The sequence below is a fragment of the Haematobia irritans genome, chromosome 1 (genome assembly GCF_050003625.1).
Source record: "Haematobia irritans isolate KBUSLIRL chromosome 1, ASM5000362v1, whole genome shotgun sequence".
Taxonomy (NCBI): Eukaryota; Metazoa; Arthropoda; class Insecta; order Diptera; family Muscidae; genus Haematobia; species Haematobia irritans.
This window is the reverse complement of record NC_134397.1, coordinates 10,483,377-10,511,333: the sequence shown is the minus strand read 5'-3', so window position 1 is coordinate 10,511,333 and position 27,957 is coordinate 10,483,377. Positions and strand designations below refer to the sequence as shown.

General features: G+C 29.2%; 1 long non-coding RNA gene across 1 annotated transcript; it reads right to left on the bottom strand.

Moving 5' to 3' along the window:
• Nucleotides 1-11,286: 11,286 nt before the first annotated feature.
• Nucleotides 11,287-18,894, bottom strand: LOC142220192 (uncharacterized). The gene is made up of 2 exons (XR_012717842.1): nt 17,872-18,894; nt 11,287-12,370 (listed from the first exon to the last, which is right to left on the bottom strand). It is a non-coding gene; the product is annotated as an uncharacterized LOC142220192 (long non-coding RNA).
• Between the last annotated feature and the right edge of the window lie 9,063 nt (nt 18,895-27,957).

The following is a 27,957-nucleotide window of genomic DNA, read 5'->3' as shown; positions in this document are numbered from 1 at the left end:
GTATAGAAATGAAAATTTGACAATATTTCCTATACAAATGAAATTTTGACAAAATTTCCTATAGAAATGAAAATTTGACAATATTTCCTATACAAATGAAATTTTGACAAAATTTCCTATAGAAATGAAAATCTGACAAAATTTCCCATAGAAATGAAAATTTGACAAAATTTCCTATAAAAATGAAATTTTGACATTATTTCCTATAGAAATGAAATTTTGACAAAATTTCCTATAGAAATCAAAATTTGACAAAATTTCCTATAGAAGTGATATTGAAATGATAATTTAAAAAAAGTGCCTTTAAAAATGAAATTTTGAAAAAAAAAATCCAATAGAAATTTTGACTAAATTTACTATAGAAATGAAATTTTGACAAAATTACCTAAAAAATTAAATTTTGACAATATTTCCTATAGAAATGAAAGTTTGAGAAAATTTCCTATAGAAATTAAATTTTGACAATATTTCCTATACAAATGAAATTTTGACAAAATTTCGTATAGAAATGAAAATTTGACAATATTTCCTATACAAATGAAATTTTGACAAAATTTCCTATAGAAATGAAAATTTGACAATATTTCCTATACAAATGAAATTTTGACAAAATTTCCTATAGAAATGAAAATTTGACAATATTTCCTATACAAATGAAATTTTGACAATATTTCCTATAGAAATGAAAATTTGACAAAATTTCCTATAGAAATGAAAATTTTGACAACAATTCCTATAGAACTGAAATTTTGACAACAATTGACAAAATTTCCTATAGAAATGAAATTTTGAGAATATTTCCTATATAAATGAAATTTTGAGAAAAATTTCCTATAACAATGAAATTTTGAGAAAAATTTCCTATAACAATGAAATTTTGTAAAAATTTCCTATTGAAATGAAATTTTGAGAAAATTTCCTATAGAAATGAAATTTTGAGAAAATTTCCTATATAAATGAAATTTTGAGAAAATTTCCTAAAGAAATTAAATTTTGAGAAAATTTCCTATAGAAATTAAATTTTGAGAACATTTCCTAAAGAAATTAAATTTTGAGAAATTTTTCTTTAAAAAAGAAATTTTGAGAAAATTTCCTAGAGATATGAAATTTTGATAAAATATCCTATAGAAATGAAATTTTGACAAAATTTCCTATAGAACTAAAATTTTGACAAAATTTCTTATAAAAATGAAGCTTTGACAAAATTTCTTATAAAAATAAAATTTTGACAACATTTCCTATAGAGATGAAAGTTTGACAACAATTCCTATAGAAATGAAATTTTAACAAAATTTCCTATAGAAATGAAATTTTGACAAAATTTCCTATAAAAATGAAATTTGGACAAAATTTCCTATAGAAATGAAATTTTGAGAAAATTTCCTATAGAAATGAAATTTTGACAAAATTACATAAAAAATGACATTTTGACAATATTTCCTATAGAAATGAAATTTTGACAATATTTCCTATAGAAATGAAAATTTGACAAAATTTTCTATAGAAATGAAAATTTGACAAAATTTCCTATAGAAATTAAATTTTGAGAAAATTTTCTATGGAAATTAAATTTTGACAAAATTTCCTATAGAAATGATATTTTGACAAAATTCCCTATAGAAATGAATTTTTGAGAAAATTTCCTATAGAAATGAAATTTCATTTCTATAGGAAATTTTCTCAAAATTTTGACAAAATTACATAAAAAAAGACATTTTGACAATATTTCCTATAGAAATGAAATGTTGAGAAAATTTCCTATAGAAATGAAATTTTGACAAAATTACCTAAAAAATGAAATTTTGAGAAAATTTCCTATAGAAATGAAATTTTGAGAAAATTTCCTATAGAAATGAAATTTTGACAAAATTTCCTATAGAAATGAAATTTTGACAAAATTTCCTATAGAAATGAAATTTTGACAAAATTTCCTATAGAAATGAAATTGTGACAAAATTTCTTATAAAAATGAAATTTTGACAAAATTTCCTATAGAAATGAAATTTTGGCAACAATTCCTATAGAAATGAAATTTTGACAAAATTTCCTATAGAAATGAAATTGTGACAAAATTTCTTATAAAAATGAAATTTTGACAAAATTTCCTATAGAAATGAAATTTTGACAAAATTTCCTATAGAAATGAAATTGTGACAAAATTTCTTATAAAAATGAAATTTTGACAAAATTTCCTATAGAAATGAAATTTTGGCAACAATTCCTATAGAAATGAAATTTTGACAAAATTTCCTATAGAAATGAAATTTTAACAAAATTTCTTATAAAAATGAAGCTTTGATGAAATTTTGAGAAAATTTCCTATAGAAATGAAATTTTGACAACAATTCCTATAGAACTGAAAATTTGAAAAAATTGCCTTAAAAAATGAAATTTTGACAAAATTACTATAGAAATGAAATTGTGACAAAATTTCTTATAAAAATGAAATTTTAACAAAATTTCCTATAGAAATGAAATTTTGACAAAATTTCCTATAAAAATGAAATTTTGACAATGTTTCTTATAGAAATGAAATTTTGACATTTTCCCAAATTTCCCATAGAAATGAAATTTTCCCAAAATTTCTATAGACATGAAATTTTGACAAAATTTCTATAGACATGAAATTTTGACAAAATTTCCTTAAAAAATGAAATGTTTACAATGTTTCTTATAGAAATGAAATTTTGAAATTTTCCCAAATTTTCTATAGAAATGAAATTTTCCCAAATTTCCTATAGAAATTAAATTTCCTGGTCATAAAAAAGTTTCGTTGCACTGTGTTCAAAACCTCCCTCTCTTTCGTCTCTGAAACCATAATAAATTCCAATTAAAATTCAACACAAGATGACGACGAAAATTTTAAATTACGGTCACAACTGCGAACAACGTTCAGAATATTTGTCACGTGTGTTTGTTCGAAAAAAAAGAGGAAAACACAGGGAGATGGATGGATACCAAAGTGGCCTAAAATAATATCAGATATTAGTTGCGGTCATACTCACACTGCCTTCATCCACCATTAGAGCAGAATGCGGTACTAATAATTGCCAAATGCCATTATCAATGCTACATCTGTGTTTGAATTCATAATCGGCAAATGTCGATGCGAATGATATGCCATTCGTTTTACTAAAAGAAGAGAAATGGATAACGGTCGTCACACTTAACCAAATTTTGTTAGATTAATAAGGGCACAATTATTTGGAATTAGCAGCCAGAGCAACCATTAAGGCAGACGGATAGTCCGACATGTTTCATACAGCTCTAAAGTTATAGAAATAATATGGTCTACATACTCTTAGAGCCCCTAGGCACTCCTTGTGGGCCATACACAAAAAAAAATATTTTCCTCCGAAACGAAAGTCAACACAAATGAAATTCCTTTTTCTTATAAAGTATTTTCTTGTGCAGATAAATTCGAATGTTTGACAAGCTATTCAACCATTGTCTCTAATCTGTTTTATTTGCCTTAAAAAAAAATTTGAAAAGAAAATTTCATTCCCTCAAAAAAAAAAAAAATTGGCTTGTTTAATTTTTTTTTCCTCAAAAGAGGAAACTACTCTTCAGTGTATCTTATGAAGCATATTACCTACCTTCATTGAGGTTAGTAGAATTTTGTGTTGACTGTTAAGAACATTTCATAAAAATTGAGCTGATGACATTTTCATATGGAGTATATGAAAATGTTCATTAATATTATGAAAAGTTTCATATTTAATAGAATAATTTAATAACAACGAAAAGTTTCATTGTAGTAATGAAATTTCTTCGTGGTATAAATTTTATTAAAAATGTTGTTAATATTATGAAGCTTTTACTATCAGTGTAGATACACTGGTATTATTTTGTCCTACTTCCAGTGTGTTTTCGAGTTTTTTTTTTTGGGTATCACCAATAATATTCAACACATAATGATTACGACCTGCCTTTTGCATGTTTCAATTTAATCCTCCCTCCCGTATATCGATATATTTCATTCCATTTGTTAAATCGCCTTTGTCTTTAGTAGTCATGGCTGTTTTGTTGTTTTTTCATTTCAGTCTGGGTTTTGTTCTAATTCCCCTATAACCATTGAACCATAATCTGGATGCTCAGACATAACACACATAAATTTGTCTATTATCTTTGACAATAAAATTACAAAGAGACAGACACATTTACCGTCATGCCGCTGAGTATTGAAATGGACTAAATGGCAATAGGGATTGCAGTGAAGAAATCAAGAGAAACATTCCCATGTGTCTTTAAGTACCTTGAAATTCGAAATTAGCAAAAATTTTATATGTACATCTCTTATTTTTTAATTTTATTATACTTTGAAATTTTTAATACTTGAAGATTTTTTAAAATCCCTTCTTGATCGACATCCCTAAAATAAAGTGAATACGAATGAGAATGCCTTTTGGGAAAATATTTTGATTTGATTTTCCAAAACGTTTTAACAACAAGGGTCATAGATCCGTCTTCTAAGGTCGGATTGCTTGGGCTAGTTAAGCATCACAGAATCATTTTTCATTCACTTTATTGGCAGAGGGATTTAGAAACCCACTGAGTTTTGTTTACTTAAAGAGATTATGATGACATTGCAGTATTATACATTTTTTTGTTTTGTATAAATTTATGCCCGTTTATGCCCAATACCTTTGGGTTGCGATATGTGGTTTATTTTTCACCAGTAATGTCTAGCAAAAGATGCCTTTCATTGCATTTGGTATGCAATACAATAATGGTCATTTCAGCCTGTTAATGGTAATGGTGATGTGGTTGGGTTTTTTTTTCCTCCATGACGAGCTTTATCATTACTGCTGTTTGTTACTTTAATCATACTAAATATGGGGCATTACCTCAATCAAGTTTTCTGGCAATGTAATCCTATAATTGACTGGATTAAAACCACGAAACAAAACCCCAAAAACTATTAAGGGCATATTACTAAGGGCAATGGTCAATGGGAAATTGGTCTATTGGAAATGTTCTCAAAATTTAATTTCTCTAGGAAATGTCAAAATTTCATTTCTATAGGAAATTTTATAAAAATTTCATTTCTATAGGAAATTTTGTCAAAATTTCATTTTTTAGGTAATTTTGTCAAAATTTCATTTCTATAGGAAATTTTGTCAAAATGTAATTTCTATAGGAAATTTTGTCAAAATTCCATTTCTATAATACAATTTGGCAAAATTTCATTTCTATAATAAAATTTGGCAAAATTTCATTTCTATAGGAAATTTTATTCACAATTTCATTTCTATAGGAAAATTTGTCAAAATTTCATTTCTATAGGAAATTTTGTCAAAATTTAATTTCTATAGGAAATTTTGTCACAATTTCATTTCTATAGGAAATTTTGTCAAAATTTCATTTCTATAGGAAATTTTATTCAAAATTTTATTTCTATAGGAAATTTTATAAAAATTTCATGTCCATAGGAAATTTTGTCAAAATTTCATGTCTATAGGAAATTTTATCAAAATTTCATTTCTGTAGGAAATTGTGGCAAAATTCCATTTCTATAATAAAATTTGGCAAAATTTCATTTCTATAGGAAATTTTATTAAAAATTTCATTTCTATAGGAAATTTTGTCAAAATTTCATTTCTATAGCAAATTTTGTCAAAATTTAATTTCTATAGGAAATTTTGACAACATTTAATTTCTATAGGAAATTTTGACAAAATTTTATTTCTGTAGGAAATTTTATAAACATTTCATTTCTTTAGGAAATTTAATCAAAATTGCACACCTATAGGATTTTTTTTTAAACTTGTATTTCTATAAGAAATTTTGACAAAATTTCGCCTTTGTCTTTAGTAGAAAATTTTGTCAAAATTTCATTTCTATAGGAAATTTTATTCAAAATTTCATTTCTATAAGAAGTTTTATCAAAATTTCATTTCTATCGGAAATTTTGTCAAAATTTCATTTCTATAAAAAATTTTGTCAAAATTTCATTTCTATAAGAAATTTTGTCAAAATTTAATTTCTATAGGAAATTTTGTCAAAATTCCATTTCTATAATAAAATTTGGCAAAATTTCATTTCTATAGGAAATTTTATTCACAATTTCATTTCTATAGGAAATTTTGTCAAAATTTCATTTCTATAGGAAATTTTGTCACAATTTCATTTCTATAGAAAATTTTGTCAAAATTTCATTTCTATAGGAATTTTTATTCAAAATTTTATTTCTATAGGAAATTTTACCAAAATTTTATTTCTATAGGAAATTTTGTCAAAACTTCATGTCTATAGGAAATTTTATCAAAATTTCATTCCTGTAGGAAATTGTGGCAAAATTCCATTTCTATAATAAAATTTGGCAAAATTTCATTTCTATAGGAAATTTTATTCAAAATTTCATTTCTATAGGAAATTTTATCAAAATTGCACACCTATAGGATTTTTTTTAAACTTGTATTTGTAGGAAATGTTGTCAAAAATTCATTTCTATAGGAAATTTTATTCAAAATTTCATTTCTATAAGAAATTTTATCAAAATTTCATTTTTATAGGAAATTTTCTCAAAATTTCATTTCTATAGGAAATTTTCTCAAAATTTCATTTCTATAGGAAATTTTGTCAAAATTTCATTTCTATAGGAAGTTTTGTCAAAATTTCATTTCTATAGGAAATTTTTATCAAAATATCATTTCCATAGGAAACTTTTGTCAAAACGTCATTTGTATAGCAAATTTCGCCAAAATTTCATTTCTATAGCAAATTTTGTCACAATTTCATTTCTATAGGAAATTTTGTCAAAAATTCATTTCTATAGAAAATGCTGCCAAAATTTCATTTCAATATTAAATTTCCTATAGAAATGAAATTTTGTCAAAATTTCATTTCTATTCGAAATATTGTCTAAATTTCATTTCTATAGGAAATTTTGTCAATATTTCATTTCTATAGGAAATTTTATCAAAATTTCATTTCTATAAGAAATTTTATCAACATTTCTTTTCTATAAGAGTTTTTTTCAAAATTTCATTTCTGTAGGAAATTGTGACAAAATTTCATTTCTATAAGAAATTTTATCAAAATTTCATTTCTATAGGAAATTTTGTCAAAATTTCATTTCGATAAGAAATTTTGTCAAAATTTCATTTCTATAGGAAATTTTGTCAAAATTTTATTTTTATAGGAAATTTTGTCAAAATTTCATTTCTATAGGAAATTTTGCCAACATTTTATGTCTATAGGAAATTTTATCAAAATCTCATTTCTAGAGAAAATTTTATCAAAATTTCATTTCTATAGAAAATATTGTCAAAATTTCATTTCTATAGGATAGGTCAGAATGTCATTTGTATTTTTTCAAAATTTTTATTTCTATAGAAAATTTTATGAAAATTTCATATCTATAGAAAATTTTGCCAAAATTTCTTTTCTATAGAAAATTTTGTCAAAATTTAATTTCTATAGAAAATTTTGTCAAAATTTCATTTCTATAGGAAATTTTGCCAAAATTTCATTTCTATAATAAATTTTTTCAAAATTTCAGTTCTATAGGAAAATTTTTGACAAAATTTCATTTCTATAGGAAATTTGTCAAAATTTCATTTCTATAGGAAATTTTGTGAAAATGTCATTTCTATAGGAAAGTTTTCACAATTTCATTTCTATAGAAAATTTGTCAAAATTTCATTTCTATAGGAAACTTTTGTCAAAATATAATTTCCATAGGAAACTTTTGTCAAAATGTCATTTCTATAGCAAATTTCGCCAAAAATTTATTTTCTATAGCAAATTTTGTCAAAATTTCATTTCTATAGGAAATTTTCTTAAAATATCACATCTATAGAAAATTTGGCAAAACTTCATTTCTATAGATAATTTTCCCGAAATTTCATTTTTGTAGGAAATTTCCCCAAAATTTCATTTCGATAGGAAGTTTTGTCAAAATTTAATTTCAAATAATGTCACTAAATTTCAAAGCTACCATATCACTAACTCTTTTACGCTTTCAAAATGGAGCACAGCACAGTTAGGCAGGCTAATGCCAACTGTCGGTTTCGCTTTGAATGACATTTTAGACTTTAGTTATTTGCTTGGTTGACGCTTTTGTTTCATGCGAAGGAAAGGGGCCAGCGAAGTGAGTAAATGCTTTTGCCACCGTTTGGACATGAATGTCTCACATTGGTAATAACTCATTCACTTAGTGGACTGGCATAATCGGTGTATTAAGAACACCAACCGATTTGAAGTTGAAATGAAAAATGAAGCTCACAGAAATAAAAAAAGACCGGAACAACAAAAGACGATTGTAGTTCATATAGTCCCACTGCTCCACAAACGATATCGTTATCACCGTCACCGTCATCATCATCATCATCATCGCCATTGCTAACAGCCAGAGCAATGCTGTAATTTTGATTAAGCCATGCCATACATTTCGTTGTTCTGGATATGTTGCCATAGCATTCAGTCAGTCACCGAGACAGCCAGTCAGTCACCGACTACGCTAATCACTTACCCCCTCATTTTGTACAGACAACCAGTAATTCAGCCAGTTTTCTTGTCTATCTGTCCATCCATTCTTCTGTTCCGATCACTGAACCATTAACTTAACTATGCTATATAGAACATTGTGGCTTCTTTTCATGGACAACTTCATTCGATGGCAACATCGGAGTATCCAACTACTTACTCATCCATTCAACTCTGCATTATAAGCCTGTAAACGATGTGGAAGGGCTTTAAAAGTGTAGTCATGTTACACATAATGCCGTCTACCGGGAGAAACTAACTAAAGCTTGTGAACGCCGGGCAAATTGGTTCTGTGATGGTAATTAACAGTAAAAATGGCCGATACTTACACTAAACCTGATGGCTTAGGGCCTCAGGCTTAATAACCGTATCTAGAGTTCATACACTGGCAGAAAATGCTATGTAATATTAACAAACATTTTCATAAACATATGCTTGGGAACTGAAATTTTTAACAAAATTTCATATAGATATGGAATTTGAAAAAAATATTCTAGAAATGAAATTTGGAGAAAAAATCAAATAGAAATGAAATTTTGAAGAAAACTTCCTATAGAAATGAAATTTTTACAAAATTTTATAAATGGAAATGAAATTTTGAAAAAAAAAAATCCTCTAGAAATGAAATTTGGAGAAAATTTTGTATAGTAATGACATTTTTAGAAATTTTGACAAAATTTCCTAGGTAAATGAAATTTTGACAAAATTTCCTAGGGAAATGAAATTTTGAGAGAATTTCTTATAAAAATTAAATTTTCAAAAAAATCCTATAGGCATGAATCTTTACAAAATTTTCCTATAGAAATGCAATTTTGACAAAATTTCTTGCAAAAGCGAAATTTTGACAAATTTTCTTATAGAAATTAAATTTTGAGAAAATTTCCTGTAATAACGAAATTTATACAAAATTTTCTATAGAAATGAAATTTTGAGAAAAAAAAAAATTCTGGAGAAATAAAATTTTGACAAAGATTTTATAGAAATTAAATTTTGACAAAATATCTTATAGAAATGAAATTTTTAAAAAATTTCTTATAGAAATGAAATTTTGAGAAAATTTCCTATAGTAACGAAATTTTGACAAAATTCTTTAGAGAAGTCAAATGTTGACAATAATTCCTATAGAAATCAAATTCGGACTAAAAATTCTTGTAGATTTGACAAAATTTGTTATAGAAGTGAAATTGTGACAAGATTTTCTGTAGAAATGAAATTTTGAGAAATTTTCCTATAGTAACGAAATTTTGACAAAATTTTAGATAGAATTGAAATTTTGAAGAACAAAATCCTTAGAAATCAAATTCTGACTACAAATTCCTTAGCTATGAAATCTTGATAAAATTCGATATACAAATTAAATTTTAATAAACAATGATATAGTAATGAAATTTTGAGAGAATTACCTATAAATAAAAATTTGAGAAAATTCCCTATAGAAATGAAAATTCGGCCAAATTTCCTATACTAATGAAATTTTGACAAAATTTGCCATAGAAAAAAATTTTGACAAAATTTTCTATAGAAAAAAAATTTGGACAAAATTTTTTATAGAAAAGAAATTTTGAGAAAATATTCTATAGAAATAAATTTGTGATAAAATTTCTTATAGGAATTAAATTTTGACAAAATTTTCCCATAGACATGAAATTTTGCCAAAAATTCCCATAGAAATGAAATTTTGACAAAAATTCCTATAGAAAAGAAATTCGGAATTAGAATTGCTATAGATACAAAATTTTGACAAAATTTGTTAAAGAAATGAAATTTTGAGAAATTTTCCTATAGTAACGAAATTTTGACAAAATTGTCGTTAGAAAAAAATTTTGACAACATTTCTTATAGAAATTAAATTTTGAGAAAATTTTCTATAGAAATAAATTTTTGAGAAAATTTCTTATAGGAATTAAATTTTGACAAAATTTTCCCATAGACATGAAATTTTGCCAAAATTTCCCATAGAAATGAAATTTTGACAAAATTTTCCCATAGACATGAAATTTTGCCAAAATTTCCCATAGAAATGAAATTTTGACAAAAATTCTTATAGAAAAGAAATTCGGAATTAAAATTGCTATAGATACAAAATTTTGACAAAATTTGTTAAAGAAATGAAATTTTGAGAAATTTTACTATAGTAACGAAATTTTGACAAAATTGTCGATAGAAATGATATTTTGACAAAATTTCATAGAGATATGATATTTTGACAATAATTCCGATAGAAATCAAATTCGGACTAAAAATTCCTATAGTTTTGAAATCTTGAAAAATTTGTTTATAGAAGTTACATTTTGACAAAATTTCTTATAGAAATGAAATTTTCCTATAGTAACGAAATTTTGAAAAAATTTTTTAGAGAAATGATATTTTGACATTAATTCCTATAGAAATCAAATTCGGACTAAAAATTCCTATAGATATGAAATCTTGACAAAAGTCGGTACAGAAATGAAATTTTAATAAACAATGATATAGTAGGGACATTTTGAGAAAATTTCCTATAGAAATAAAATGTTGAGAAAATTTCTTATAAAAATGAAAATTTGACAGAATTTCCCATAGAAAGAACTTTTGACAAAATTTATTATACAAATTAAATTTTGAGAAAATCCCCTATAATAATGCAATTTGGACTAAAAATTCCTATAGAAATGAAATTTTGATAAAAATCTTTAAGAAATGATATTTGTTTAATCAAATGTTAATAAATCCTTCAATCCCTGGATTAAGTTTTCATAAAACATCATTTAAAAAAATTCTCCCTATTCTATCGGCGTTTGAATTGAAAACACAGAGTTGTTTTTTTTGTTATACCTTCCACCCATAGAATGGAAGGTATAACATTTTTTTTTATTTTTTATTGATTTTTAATTTTTTTTTTTGGGTTTTACATATTTTTTTATTTTTTTTATTTTTTGGTTCTTGTTATGATAAAGACGAGCTCACTGTTAGTGAGCTCATGTGACTCTTCGTTTCGATTGAGTTGTTTGTAGCAATAAAGAGGGGCCCGTGCACTAGGCCCTTCCTGCGAGATGGTTTCATCCCGTAGTGAACAAATTGACGATTGTTAATCGTTAAATAGCTTCCATTATTGCATGTTGTTAGCAAACGTCTCGTTTTCACCATCATGATGACATAATTCTGCTTGACATTTTTCCGACTACTTCAGCCAATAAACCGAAATCCCTACCTGAACTATTTTGCCCTTTCTGCAGTAGCAATAATTACAGTCAGGATCCTGTTTAATCGAAAGATATTCCTCTTTTAGCAATACTCCGATAGTAGGTGGAATCACCTACTTAACTACAATATAAGATATTGTAGTGTTGGCTGAAAGATCGAAAATTTATCCAGAATTGATCTTCGATACATCTCTCCTTCGTTGAAAGAGGATGTTTATGAAACCGCGTGTACTGCGGTGCTGACAATAGAATGTAATCCAGATAACGTTGTCATCTAGATAACGTTCTAGTTTGCAACTATTTCCTCATTTGTGTGAGGAAATAGCTGCGACTCCAGTCATCAACCTAATATGTATATATGGGCTGTTCCGGACTGTTTCCTGGAATACGATTTGATTCGTGTTGATGTCTCAACGTTGACTGTAGTCGAGAGAGAGATTCCTTATCTCTCTCTCTCTCATACGCCGCTCATTTTCGCCGTCAAACTCGTCTGATTGACGTTGCCCGGGGATCACCGCGTGGAGGGACGCCAGTGTGTGTGCTGCGCCTTACTGAATCGTATAATGAGTCGACTTGGAGTGGTGAACAACTCCCTTGATCCCCTTTCACAATAGTAGCTACTATGGTCATAAAAGGTCCAATGCCATAGGCTTATTTTGTATCTTTGCCATCGCAATTGAGGAAGTGCTGAAGGAGCGCTGAAAATAAAAAAGAGAAAAGAAAATTAAAAATTGGCTAAAATAAATTTCAAATTATTTTTTTTTTTTCATTGAGAAAATTTAATTATTTAATAGCATTTTAAGAGAATGTTAAGAAAATTCAAAATTGGGTGTAATAAACTTCAATTATTCAAAGTAGAAAATCTTTAATAATCTAACAACAATCTATTTAAAAAATCCATAAACTAATAGAAAAACTTGCGTTTCACAATCGTGAACGGAAGTTGTCAAAATGAAACGGAAACGTTTATAAAAAATCAAAACGGAATGTTCACGATTTCGTCCATGGGCGTTCACGGATTCATGTAGATTTCATTGTGGTTGCCAATTTTGACGAAATTTTCTTTGGAACTAAAATGTTGACAACATTTTCTAAAGAAATAAAATTTTGTCAAAATTTTCTACAAAATTGAATTTTTTCCAAAATTTTCTATAGAAATAAAATTTTGTCAAAATTTTCTATAAAATTGAATTTTCTATAGAAATAAAATTTTGACAAAATTATCTATAGAAATAAAATTATCGTAAAATTTTGCTTCAAATTTTAGTAGATTATCTTAGCACGAATCGCAACCGTGTACCCAAGCGGTGACGGACTGAAAGAAAACATGTCCAAAAATGTACAACACAATGGCATCAGCTGTTTAAAAACAATCACAGAGAACAAGTGAATTGTTAAATTGTTAATATATAAATAGTGATAAATATTTGTCGTGATTATTTATGACACTTTACGGCTTTTAATTTCACGTTTTGCGAAAAATTAATCACAATATTGTTAATCGAGGAAACGTCACTTTATCCAAATACAATCTGGCAACACCGACGCGATTGCAACTGATTAGATTTTCTGGATGGAACATCGGTGCAACTATTGGGTTAACAAGTTACACGAAATCACGCTAACTTCCTAACGAAACAAGCTATCGACTTGAAACTTGGCACAAGTAGTTGCTATTGATGTAGGTCGGATGGTATTGCAAATGGGCCATATCGGTCCACTTTTACGTATAGCCCCCATATAAACGGACCCCCAAATTTGGCTTGCGATTGCTCTAAGAGAAGCAAATTTCATCCGATCCGGCTGAAATTTGGTACATGGTGTTAGTATATGGTCTCTAACAACCATGCAAAAATTGGTCCATATCGGTCCATAATTACATATAGCCCCCATATAAACCGATCCCCCGATTTGGCTTACGGAGCCTCTAAGAGAACCAAATTTCATCCGATACGGCTGAAATTTGGTACATGGTGTTAGTATATGGTCTCTAACAACCATGAAAAAATTGGTCCATATCGGTCCATAATTACATAAGCCCCCATATAAACCGATCCCCCGATTTGGCTTACGAAGCCTCTAAGAGAACCAAATTTCATCCGATTCGGCTGAAATTTGGTACATGGTGTTAGTATATGGTCTCTAAGAACCATGCAAAAATTGGTCCACATCGGTCCATAATTATATATAGCCCCCATATAAACCGATCCCCCGATTTGGCTTGCGGAGCCTCTAAGAAACGAAAATTTCATCCGATTCGGCTGAAATTTGGTACATGGTATTGGTATATGTTCTCTAATGACCATGCAAAAATTGGTCCACATCGGTCCATAATTATATATAGCCCCCATATAAACCGATCCCCCGATTTGGCTTGCGGAGCCTCTAAGAAACGAAAATTTCATCCGATCAGGCTGAAATTTGGTACATGGTGTTGGTATATGTTATCTAATGACCATGCAAAAATTGGTCCATATCGGTCCATAATTATATATAGCCCACATATAAACCGATCCCCCGATTTGGCTTGCGGAGCCTCTAAGAAACGAAAATTTCATCCGATCCGGCTGAAATTTGGTACATGGTGTTGGTATATGTTCTCTAATGACCATGCAAAAATTGGTCCATATCCGTCCATAATTATATATAGCCCTTGGAGGAGCAAAATTCATCCGATCCGGTTGAAATTTGCAACGTGGTGTTAGTATAAGGCCGTTAATATCCATGCCAAAATTGGTCTATAACGGTCTATAGTTATATATAGCCATAATCTACCAAAATTTTAGTTTTATGGAAAACATTGTCAAAATGTTATTTCTATAGAAAATTTTGTCAAAATTTTATTTCTATAAAAAATTTTGTAAAAATTGTATTTCTATAGAAAATTTTGTCAAAATTTTATTTCTATAGAAAATTTTGTCAAAATTTTATTTCTATAGAAAATTTTGTCAAAATTTTATTTCTATAGAAATTTTTTCCAAATTTTATTTCTATAGAAATTTTTTTTCCATATTTTATTTCTATAGAACATTTTTTCTAAATTTTACTTCTAAAGAAACTTTAAACTTAATTATATACTTATTTAAACGACCTTTTTTAGTTTAATATATACTAAGTATGAACTACTTTGTAATTTAGAAGACGGTGTTAGGAAGTTTTAAGACACCTTGCCATCGGCAAGTGTTACCGCAACCCAAGTAATTCGATTGTGGATGACAGTCTTCAGTAGAAGTTTCTACGCAATCCATGGTGGAGGCATAAGCGTAGGAAGGCCTCTGGGGAGGGGGCTTAGACCCCCCCAGAAAAATTTTAGCCCCCCCAGAATTTGAAACTCTATTTATGATTTTCCATTTTTAAATAAATGTCAATAGTTTTTTTTAATTTTTATAAAAATTAAACAAGTATATACAATCGCACAAAGTTCCGCTAAAGACTTTCATGAACAATCGAATTACTTGGGTTGTGGTAGCAGTTGCCGATGGCAATGTTTCAAGTCAGATATTTATGAAATAAAGCTGTGGTTGAACTTATGATTGATTTAGTTTAGTCAATTTAATTAAACAAATAGTAATTGATATTAAAACTATTTTTTCATAAATTAATATCTTAATAATGCTGCGAAAAAGCGTCGCCAAAAAAGTAGTGAAAATGTTCTTTTTGGTCTAGAAGTGGTGGCGGAGAAGCAATGAATGTAATATGAGCTTGTCATGGGACAAATGTCCACCGTTTCAACAGCCGTTGCTATGAATTTGCATCACTTCTTAATGTGAGATCCGAATTCAGTGTTTTGAATGTGAATTAAAATATTTTGTGATATTTTCCTAAATAAATAATTTTTATATTGTTTTTATGATTTTAATGCATTCTGACGCTTGTTTGAAACGTTTTTCCTCGAACAATTTCCAAAATTATCGATTTTTCTATAATGGATTTAGCAGTTTGGTGGCAAAATTTGAATAATTTGTACCAATTTATTTATTCTTACTCTTTTTTTAAACTATTTGAAAAAAAAAGAAAACAACAAATTACACATTAAAATATGAAAAAAATCAAGTAAAAAAACTTCCTGTGTAGTTAAAATAATTGAGGACATTTTTGGAAGTACTTTAGAACAACTCACAATTTTTTTTTTCTGGGAAAAGTGTGGAACTACTTTTAGTTGCTTTATTATAAATTAATTGACGAGTTATTTTGATGTCTAATTTTTTATTAAATTTTATGAAATAAAACATTAATTGAACCTATAAGTTCAGTCCATAAATTTTTAGCTAGGGGGGCTATAGCCCCCCCTAGGAAAATTGTCTAGCTACGCTAATGGGTGGAGGGTACATAAGCTTCGGCCTGGCCGAACTTACGGCCGTATATACTTGTTTTTAATTATAATTTGATTATGCGGACTGAAGAAAATTTCAAGTTATGTCAACGTTGAATAAAGCCAGCTATTTTTTTTGTCCAATGTCTACAATAAATAGAGAAAATTATCCACAGGCTCAGTTTGTACTACGTGTAATAATGTTCGTCAACCGTTAGTCGACATCAATGTAGTAACCCAGCAAAAACTAGGTAACCACATCTCATTACAATTGACATTACCAGGAGTAAAGCTGTCATTACACGTTGCATTACATTGCGGCGAGTTATAATGACTAACTTGTAATGACAAAAATAAATACTTCTCGGTAATTTTCGAATTGTTATTCTCAAATTTTTAGGCAGTTGTAGTTAATATAATTATTCACATAATCGAGCACTTACATAAAAAATCAAAAAGAATATGTAATGTAACGGTAATTCTGAAGATTTTTCCGTTAGGAATTTTTTATCACAAATATTTCATAATAATTGTGTTTAATGACATTATCATATTATGCTTTAAATAAATGCTTTCTTATACCTCATTCACATTACACTTCCAAAATTTCAAATGTCATTTGCCTTATAAAAAAGAGACTTAAAATCCACTTTTAGTAGATTTCGAACCTTATGTGAATTGGCTATTGGATATATTGTATCGTAATTCACGAATCCAACTACCTTAAACAACCTACATTTATTTCTATTTTAAGTGTGAAATTAATTTGAGTGTAATCTTATTTAGATTATTTATTAGAATTTTTGTTTATTTATACAATATTCGTTTCTATTCAAGTAGTTCTCCTATTACAGCACCACTCGCCATATTTTGATCCATTGTAATCGGCGATAGAAATCAATATTTTCGAGATTTGGTTGCCTGAGACAATAAGTGGCTATTTTGCAAGTTTTGGTGTATCTACGAATAAGTCATTACATATTAGGTGATTATATGCTTTAAATGCACTACTTATTTTATGGCCGATAGTATGCCTGGGAAGAAGTACTTCCCTCCTAGGACATGCGTATGTAAATGTAATCCGAAGCGATGCCAATTAATAAGTGGTTATTAATTTTTAAATAGGCTTACCTACAAGATTACCGGGTAATGAGAGTTTTTGCTGGGAAACACGTGGCCTTCGTTTCCTCTCAACTTTACGCCGTTATTACCAGCAGCTATTTTATCGGCGTTTCTCTCTTCTTGTGTGTTGGCATTGGAATATAATTTGGCAAATTGCGCACAAGCTCTTCTTCAGACCCATTAAACAAGGAAAAATATACGATAACAACTAAAAATTTGCTTTTTTCACAAATGCTTAGGATTTTAGTAAGTAACATCGCATCTTTAAGAAATCCATTTTAAAAAATAGAATAAACTTTGTGAGCCAAAACATTTCCGTCCTGCTTCAACCAATAACATATTGGCTAAAGAGCTTTTTTATGGTAGATAGCTATACTTTATGGAAAACAAAGGCTGCCATCTTCAACTATAAATGAAAATGTTAGATTACTTTTGTTAAGGTTTGATGATTTTAGATTTTCATATCTTTTTTGGAGTATTTCTCAACTCCAAAAATTCTTCTTAAAATAAGTATTTTTTCTTTTAGTCATCATTATTCGGTTGATGACGTCACCATCATTGATTATATCATCACCATTTATATGTCTTTCTGTGTATTAATTTTGCTTGCAAAACCTCTTTATCGAATATAAAACATCACATAAAAAATTTCTACACAAATAATCTATAAAATTCACTATTATTTCATGATATTTAATAGGTTTTTTTAGAATTTTTATTGTCACTAGATACACAAAATTTTTTCGTAAATTTGTATTAACGTACTCTTTCCTCCTTTCCGAATTTTCCAACTGAACTGCTATAACTCACAACGATGACTGAATTGGTTGACGTAGAATGAGTGTTTATTAGCCCAAACTCTTGTAAACAGTTGAGACAAATAGAAAGAGAGGGAGAGAGAAGAAAATAGCATCTCACTGTAGGTATCTTAATATTTTGAGTGATGTTTAAGGAACAAAAAAAAAAAATCAAATTCAAAGGTTTCATTTATTAATTCTTGCTGTAATGTAGTTAGGAATCTAATGGTGACATATTTGGGAATTTTATAGCCCATTGACATTAGGCTCGAAATCTACAAAAAGTGGATTTGGAGTGCATGAGGTATCAGGCTATACACATGTACTGAATTCTACAGTTGAGTGTAACAGCCTGTTTCTGTATGTGGAACGAGCTCTATCGATCGACTGAAATGGAGACAAACAGCTGAATTTATAACCAAAAATCAGCTGTTTCTATGCATTTCAGTCAACCGATAGAGCTCGTTCGACATACAGAAAAAGACTGTAAATTTCACTTGGTTTTGTCAACTATTACTGAATTTGATTTTTATACTGCGTTTCCACTCGCTTTATCAAGGTTTGCACATTGACTTTTTGACATTTCAAATGTCAAAAAGGTGCTTAGTAGGTTCTACAAAAGATTATGTCATCCACAATCGAATTACTTGGCTTCTTGTAACACTTGCCAATGGAAAGATATCTTAAAACTTCTTCTGCTAAATTGCAAGTTGGTTGGGTTTCCTCCAAGATTCCCGGTTTCTAGAAAGTCATATCAACCATTGCTACCGAGTTTCGTCTGCAGATGTTAGGCTGCTATACCTAGGCCAATTTTGCTCTTCAGACATACGTTTGCAGTGATTGTATTCCGTTATTCCCTTACTTCTTATATTCTTTAGCTGAAATTTCTATTTGAGAGTTTCGTACCCCGCTACTTGGTTTCAGATTTGATATTGACATTCAATTCTGCATGAATCTATGAATTACATGAATTCACTACATGGATGTGAGAAGTACTCAGACGATGGCGAATCAATTCCTATTATAAACTACCCCCAAAATTTTCAGAGCTACATTGGACAGCGTTTTCAAGTCGTCTCCTCATGTCATTATAATCTGTGACAAACCCCGCGGTAGAAGCCTGAGGACCTTAGGCACGTTTTCTACAATTGGTAGAATTCTACCAAAAATGGTAGATTTTTTACAGTTTAGTAGATTAGTAGAATTCTGAAAATTTTGGTAGATTTTACAAACTATTCGTCTCCAACTAAGATATATTTCACAAATTTTCTATAGAAATAAGCTTTCGACAACATTTTCTATAGAAATAAAATTTTGACAAAATTTTCTAAAGGAATACAATTTTGACAAAATTTTCTGTAGGAATAAAATTTTTACAAAATTTTATATTAGAATAAAGTTTTGCAAATTTTGTTTTATAGAAATCAAATCTTGACAAAATTTTCTATAGAAATAAAATTTTGCCAAAAAAAAAAATTATAAAAATAAAATTTGACAAAATTAGTTCTAGAAATAAAATTTTGAAAAAATTTTCTATAGCAATAACATTTTGACAAAATTTTCTATAAAATTAAAATTTTGACAAAATTTTCTAAATAAACAAAATTTTTAAAAAAATTTCTATAAGAATAAAAGTTTTAACAAATTTTGTTTTTATAGAAATAAAATGTTGAAAAAAAATTCTATAGCATTAATATTTTGAAAAAATGTTCTATAAGAATAACATTTTGGCAAAATTTTCTAAAGAAATAAAATTTTTAAAATATTTTCTATAAGAATAAAAGTTTTAAAAATTTTTTTATAAAAATAAAGTTTTGCCAAAATTTTCTATAGAAATAACATTTTGACAAAATATTCTATAGAAATAAAATTTTTAAAAAGATTTTCTCTAGAAATAAAATGTTCCAATGTCCAATTTTCTATAAAAATAAAATCTTGGCAAAGTTTTCTAAAGAAACACAATTTTGAAAAAAATTTCTGTAGAAATAAAATTTTCTATAAGAATAAAAGTTTTAATTTTTTTATAGAAATAAAATCTTGGCAAAATTTTCTATAGAAATGAAATTTTGACAAAATTTTCTATAGAAATAAAATGTTTACAAAATTTTCTATAAGAATAAAATTTTTACAAAATGTTTTTATAGAAATACAGAAATGTTCTGTAGAAATAAAATGTTGACAAAATTTTCTATAGAAATAAAATTTTGACAAAATTTTCTATAGAAATAAAATTTTGACAAAATTTTCCATAGAAAAAAAAATTTTATATATTTTGAAAAAAAAAAACACAAAAAAAATATAGAAATAAAATTTTGACAAACTACCTTATAGAAATAAAATTTGTACAAAATATTTTATTGAAATAGAGTTTTGACAAAATTCCCTATGGAAGTAAAATTTTGACAAAATAACCTATGGAAATGAAATTTTGACAACATTTTCTATAAGAATAAAATTTTTACAAAATGTTTTTATAGAAATTACATTTTCCCAAAATTTTTAATAGAAATATCATTTTGACAAAATATTCTATAGAAATAGAATTTTGACAAAACTTTCTGTAGAAATAAAATGTTGTCCGAATTTTCTATAGAAATAAAATTTTGACAAAATTTTCTATAGAAATACAAATTTTACAAAATTTTTTATAAGAATAAAAGTTTTAAAAATTTCTTTTATGAAAATAAAGTTTTCACAAAATTTTCTATAAGAATAAAATTTTGACAAAATTCTCCATAGAAATAAAATTTTGACAAAATTCTCTATAGAAATACAATTTTGACAAAATTTTCTATAGAAATAAAATTTTGAAAAAAAAAAATTATAGAAATAAAATTTTGGCAAAAATTTTCTAAAGAAATACAATTTTGACAAAATTTTCTGTAAAAATAAAATTTTTACAAAATTTTCTATAAGAAAAATTTACAAAATTTTTTATAAGAATAAAAGTTTTAAAAATTATTTTATAAAAATAAAGTTTTCACAAAATTTTCTATAAGAATAAAATTTTTACAAAATGTTTTTGTAGAAATAAAATGTTGTCCGAATTTTCTATAGAAATAAAATTTTGACAAAATTCTCTATAGAAATAAAATTTTGACAAAATTCTCTATAGAAATAAAATTTTGACAAAATTCTCTATAGAAATACAATTTTCACAAAATTTTTTATAGAAATAAAATTTTGAAAAATAAAATTATAGGAATAGAATTTTGATAAAATGCTCCATAGAAATAAAATTTTGACAAAATTCTCTGTAGAAATACAATTTTGACAAAATTTTCTATAGAAATAAAATTTTGAAAAAAAAAATAAATTATAGAAATAAAATTTTGGCAAAAATTTTCTAAAGAAATACAATTTTGACAAAATTTTCTGTAAAAATAAAATTTTTACAAAATTTTCTATAAGAATAAAAGTTTTGCAAATTTTGTTTTAATGGAAATAAAATCGTGACAAAATTTTCTATAGAAATAAAATTTTGCCAAAATATTCTATAGAAATAAAATTTGACAAAATTTTCTGTAGAAATAAAATTTTGAAAAAAAATTCTATAGAAATAAAATCTTGACAAAATTTTCTATAAGTATAGCATTTTGACAAAATTTTCTATAGAAATAAAAATTTTACAAAAGTTTCTATAAGAGTAAAGTTGTAATTTTTTTTTTATAAAAATAAAGTTTTGACAAAATTTCTATAAGAAAAACATTTTTACAAATTGTTTTTGTAGAAATAAAATTTTGTCCGAATTTTCTATAGAAATAAAATTTTGACAAAATTCTCTATAGAATAAAATTTTGACAAATTTTTCTACAGAAACAAAAATTTTGAAAAAAAAAAAATTAAGAAAGTAGAATGTTGACAAAATTCTCTATAGAAATAAAATTTTGACAAAATAATCTAAAGAAATAGAATTTTGGCAAAACTTTCTTTAGAATTAGAATTTTGACAAAATTTTCTATAAGAATAAATGGCAAGATCGCGTTACCAAATAGAGCTACTATATCAGACAGCAAAACCAGAATGGTCAGAAAAGGATTTACGAGAATAACATACTGTAGCTAAAGCTGAACTTCTGTTCTCGGAGTTCGACCACCAGAGGAAGGAGACCACCACGGCCTACCAGGGCAGTTTTGACCCAACTAAGATCAGGCAAGTGCAGAACGAATATGGACCAAATTTGCATGGTTGTTATTGCCCATAGACTGCTGGGCATATACTAATACCATGTATCAAATTTCAATCGGTTCAGATGGAATTTGCTCCTCCAAGAGGCTCCACAAGTCAAATCTGGGGATGTGTTGATATGGGATCTACATTTAATTACGGGACCAATTTTTGCATGCTTATTAGAGGGCATATATTTACACCACATACCAAATTTCAACCGGATCGGATGAAATTCGATCATCCAAGAGGCTCTGCAAGCCAAATCTGGGGGTTGTTGTTGTTATAACAGTTTTTTAATGTAGTTTCATCCATTTTGTTCTAGGCTTGTGTAGTTCAGCTGGTAGCCAGATCAAGGAACGCTGCGACAAGGATGGGGTGTGTCCAGAGTGATCTGGTAGTGAGACGGGTAGGCTGGGGGTAGGTTTATTTGATGTAGGGGCTAGTTTAGGTTACGTGGCAGCCCGATGTATCAGGCTCACTTAGACTATTCAGTCCATTGTGATACCACAGTGGTGAACTTCTCTCTTATCACTGTGTGCTGCCCGATTCCATGTTAGGCGCAATGACAAGGGACCATCGTTTTATAGCCGAGTCCGAACGACGTTCCACATTGCAAAAACCACTTAGAGAAGCTTTGAAACACTCAGAAATATCACCAGCATTACTGAGGTGTGATAATCGACCGCTGAAAAACTTTTTTGTGTTCGGTCAAAGCAGGAATCGAACCCACGACCTTGTGTATGCAAGGCGGGCATGCTAACCATTGCATCACTGTGGCTCCCGATATGGGGGCTATACCTAAAGGTTGTCAGATATGGCCCATTTGCATTACCACCTGACCTACATCAATAAGAACTACTTGTGCCAAGTATAGATAACGTGTTTCGAAGGGACGGACGGACATCGTTAGATCGACTGAGAATTTCGGCATTCGGCCAAAAAGTGATAGTCGCCAACGAATCGGTCTCGGTGTCAAGAGGCTGATTAACCGAAGTTGAAGCTTTTTTAATAATTTACTTCATATCGAAGTCCCAGCATTAATTTGTCCCAGTCGGAATACCCAGTACAAATAAAACCATGTGTATGTTTCTAAAGAAAACAATAGTTTTGCGAATACAATGTCCAAAATAACAGTCCAAAAATAACAGTTTGCTCTTGAAACATCCCAGCAAAAAAAGCTTTGCCAAAAAAGTAGTGAAAATGTTCTTTTTGGATCCGGAAGAAGTGCAAAATTGGCGCAAAAGCGATGAATTTAACTTGAGATTGTCATGGGAGGGATGTCCACCATTTCAACAGCCTTTGCACTGAACATCCATCACTTCTTTAGGTGTGAGCCGAATTCAGTGTTTTGGATGTGAATGAAAAAATTTTGTGATATTTTGACAAATAATTAATTTTTATAATTTTTTATGATTTTTAATGCATTCTGACGCTTGTCTGAAACCCTTGACCTTAAATATTTGCAAAATTTCGTAATTTTTCTAGAATGAATTTAGAAATTTTTTCGACAAAATTGCAATAATTTTTACCATTTTATTAATCCTTACTCTGTTTTTAACATATTTGAAACAACAAGTATATACGGCCGTAAGTTCGGCCAGGCCGAATCTTATGTACACTCCACCATGGATTGCGTAGAAACTTCTACGAAAGACTGCCATCCACAAATTTCAACTCACATGGTTGTTAAATATCATATACTACCACCACGTACCAAATTTCAACAGAATGGGAAGAATTTTGCTCTTCCAAGGTGCTCCGGAGGTCAAATCTGGGAATCGGTTTATATGAGGCATATATATATAATTGTGGACCGATATCGACCAATTTTTGCATGGGTGTTTGAAGCCATATATTAACATCACGTTCCAAATTTCAACTGCATCAGATAAATTTTGGTCTTCCAAGAGGCTCCGAACGTCAAATCTGGTGATCGGTTTATATGGGGGCTATATATAATTATGGACCGATATGGACCAATTTTTGCATGGTTGTTAGAGACCATATACCAACACCATGTACCAAATTTCAGCCGGATCGGATGAAAATTGTTTCTGTTAGAGGCTCTGCAAGCCAAATCGGGGGATCGGTTTATATAGGGGCTATATATAATTATGGACCGATGTGGACCATTTTTTCATGGTTGTTAGAGACCATATACTAGCACCACGTACCAAATTTCAGCCGGATCGGATGAAAATTGTTTCTCTTAGATGTTCTGCAAGCCAAATCGGGGGATCGGTTTATATGGGGGCTATATATAATTATGGACCGATGTGGACCAATTTTTGCATGGTTGTTAGAGACTATATACTAACACCATGTACCAAATTTCAGGCGGATCGGATAAAATTTGCTTCTCTTAGAGGCCTCGCAAGCCAAATTTGGGGGTTCGTTTATATGGGGGCTATACGTAAAAGTGGACCTATATGGCCCATTTGCAATACCATCTGACCTACATCAATAACAACTACTTGTGCCAAGTTTCAAGTCGATAGCTTGTTTCAACAGACGTAAGGACGGACGGACGGACATGCTCAGATCGACTCAGAATTTCACCACGACCCAGAAAATATATACTTTATGGGATCTTAGAGCAATATTTCGATGTGTTACAAACGGAATGACAAAGTTAATATACCTATGGTGGAGAGTATAAAAAAAGTTAAAATTGCCCTTTAAAAATATGAAAAAAGCGAGTTATAAAAAATTGAATTAAAATAACTTCCTGTGTAGTTAAAATAATGAACATCTTTGGAAGAACATTTTTGGAAGTGCTTTTAAAGTTGTGCCTTTAGAAGTACTTCTAAATTTTTTTTTGCTTCGATATTAGGGGTGATCAAAGTCCTACCCTGGGTGTTTATTCTGGGTCTTAGATCAATTATTACCAACGGAATGACTATGTTAAAATACCCGCCATTCTATGGTGGGGATATAACAAAGGTTGGGAAGTGTATTGAATGTCAAATTTTCTCCATTGTTAGTGGTTTTGTTGAGTTATCTCGTTTAGTCCGACTTTATACGAAAATCGGATGGTATTAATATATGGTGCTATTTCGTAGTACTACCAAAGCCTCTGACTAAGGGCGTTTTCGTTTCGAAAAAAATATGTTGCCTTGGTGTTACACTACTTTTTGCCCCATTGTTTTTTCGCCCAAATGATATTGTCATTCCAAAGTTATTGTTAATTCATAATATTGTGAGGGACACGGGATCCAAAATCTAAGATAGTGTCCTTGATATTTTGCAATCAATTTCGAAAATGTTGCACCTTTTTTCCCAATCGAAATCGCCATAAAATAAATTGTATCAGCTTGGCCGCTAAGCCACCACTGCAGAGCACGATAGTTTGTACTGGCTTCCGCCGGCAAAAATTGTTCGACTTCATTGTCAGCATTAAGGCTGGTACTATGCTCGTTATCCAAACCAAAACATTATATTACAAGTGCAAAATGGGCACAATTATATTTTGTGTACCGGTATACATGGCAAAATATATAAAATTTTGTCTTTTTAAATACATGAATGGGAATTTGGCTGCGGAGAATATCAAACCATTGAGGGCGCTATTTGTCGTTTACATGTTTTCGGTCGATGCAAATAATAACAATAAAAAACAAATAAAAAGGAAATTGAGAGCAGGACATAACTTGGAACAAGCGGGAAAATATAATTATTTAATTTGCAAAAAATAGCATTATTTCGTTAAAAATAAATAAAGCTTATCAGCCAATAATTGCAAATACTAAAAATCATAAACAATTATGATGCTGGCGCCGCCAATGCAATGGTTGATATGACGTAAGCCAAAATTCCCATTTTCTACATTCTTATTGTCTTTGGTTTTAACCACACAACTTTGACGGTTTTTTTCATACAATTCTTCTTAATATGATGTAAAACACTTTTGTTTTTCGATGAAACTACACATAAATAATTTGAATAAGTCACTATTATTTCAAGATTTTCTAGTTTGTTATTTTTGGTTTCTTTGTATGTTGATTTTTCTTCCCAATAGATACACAAAATATTTCACAAATTTATAGTAACGTACTCTTTTATTCCTTCCGTTCCGTTTCTTCTATCCAAACTGTTTTAACTCACAACGATGACTGAAATGGGTGATAAAGATTGAGTGTTTATTAACCCAAGCATTACTCTTTTACTCAAGCCATTACAAAAGACAAAGTGAGAGGCGAATGTTGAATGAATTTCTCTTCTCTTGTTTTCTAATCGAACGCCTGCACAATTCATTTGATTTTAAAATCAAGTTGAAATGGAAGAAAGAAGAATAAATACAAGTATGTTATCACATGTCATGATTTTTTTAATATTTTAAAATGCAAGTAAGTTTCCATTAAAGTTACTAACTAATAGATGTGATTTAATAAAACTGGCAGGTATTGAAATATTTTACCAACGTTTGGCGAAAGGAAAATGTGATGTAGACTCAATAAAAATGAGAACTTTTCATATGCAAAACAGCATCAATTTGAGAGTTAACCCCATCATCCACAACATAAATTCAAGTGGCCAATAAATGCCAAAAAGCAGATTTCGAGCATAGTCTGAACGTAGTAGGACAAATTGCTTGACTTTATGGTTATTCTACTAATAAGGGCAAAATGTCGGTTTTGTTTTTGTTGAGAACGCGATTTTCTTAAATTGAATTTTAATCTATTTTTATACCCTGGGCCAACACACTGTCGAACAGGGTATTATAAGATATGTTTGCAACACCCAGAAGGAGACGAGATAGACACTTGGTGTCTTTGGTAACAATGCCCAGCAAACAAAATTTGGAAGTTCTTCCAAAGGCACAACTTTAAAAGCACTTCCAAAAGATGCACTCCCAAAGATGATCTTTATTTCAATTACACAGGAAGTTCTTTTAATTCAATTTTTTTATAACTTGGGGTTTTTTCATAGTTTTATACCCTCCATCATAGGATGGGGGTATATTAACTTTGTCATTCCGTTTGTAACACATCGAAATATTGCTCTAAGACCCCATAAAGTATATATATTCTGGGTAGTGGTGAAATTCTGAGTCGATCTAAGCATGTCCGTCCGTCCGTCCGTCTGTTGAAATCACGCTAACTTCCGAACGAAACAAGCTATCGACTTGAAACTTGGCACAAATAGTTGTTATCGATGTAGGTCGGATGGTATTGAAAATGGGCCATATCGGTCCACTTTTACGTATAGCCCCCATATAAAGGGACCCTCAGATTTGGCTTGTGGAGCCTCTAATAGAAGCATATTTCATCCGATCCGGCTGAATTTTGGTACATGGTGTTGGTATATGGTCTGTAACAACCATGCAAAAATTGGTCCATATCGGTCTATAATTATATATAGCCCCCATATAAACCGATCCCCAGATTTGGCTTGTGGAGCCTCTAAGAGAAGCACATTTAATCCGATCCGGCTGAAATTTGGTACATGGTGTTAGTATATGGTCTCTAACAACCATGCAAAAATTGGTCCACATCGGTTCATAATTATATATAGCCCCCATATAAACCGATCCCCAGATTTGGTTTGTGGAGCCTCTAAGAGAAGCATATTTCATCCGATCCGGCTGAAATTTGGTACATGGTGTTGGTATATGGTCTCTAACAACCATGCAAAAATTGGTCCATATCGGTCCTTAATTATATATAGCCCCCATATAAACCGATCCCCAGATTTGGCTTGTGGAGCCTCTAAGAGAAGCATATTTCATCCGATCCGGCTGAAATTTGGTACATGGTGTTGGTATATGGTCTCTAACAATCATGCAAAAATTGGTCCACATCGGTCCATAATTATATATAGCCCCCATATAAACCGATCTCCAGATTTGGCTTGCGAAGCCTCAAAGAGAAGCAAATTGCATCCG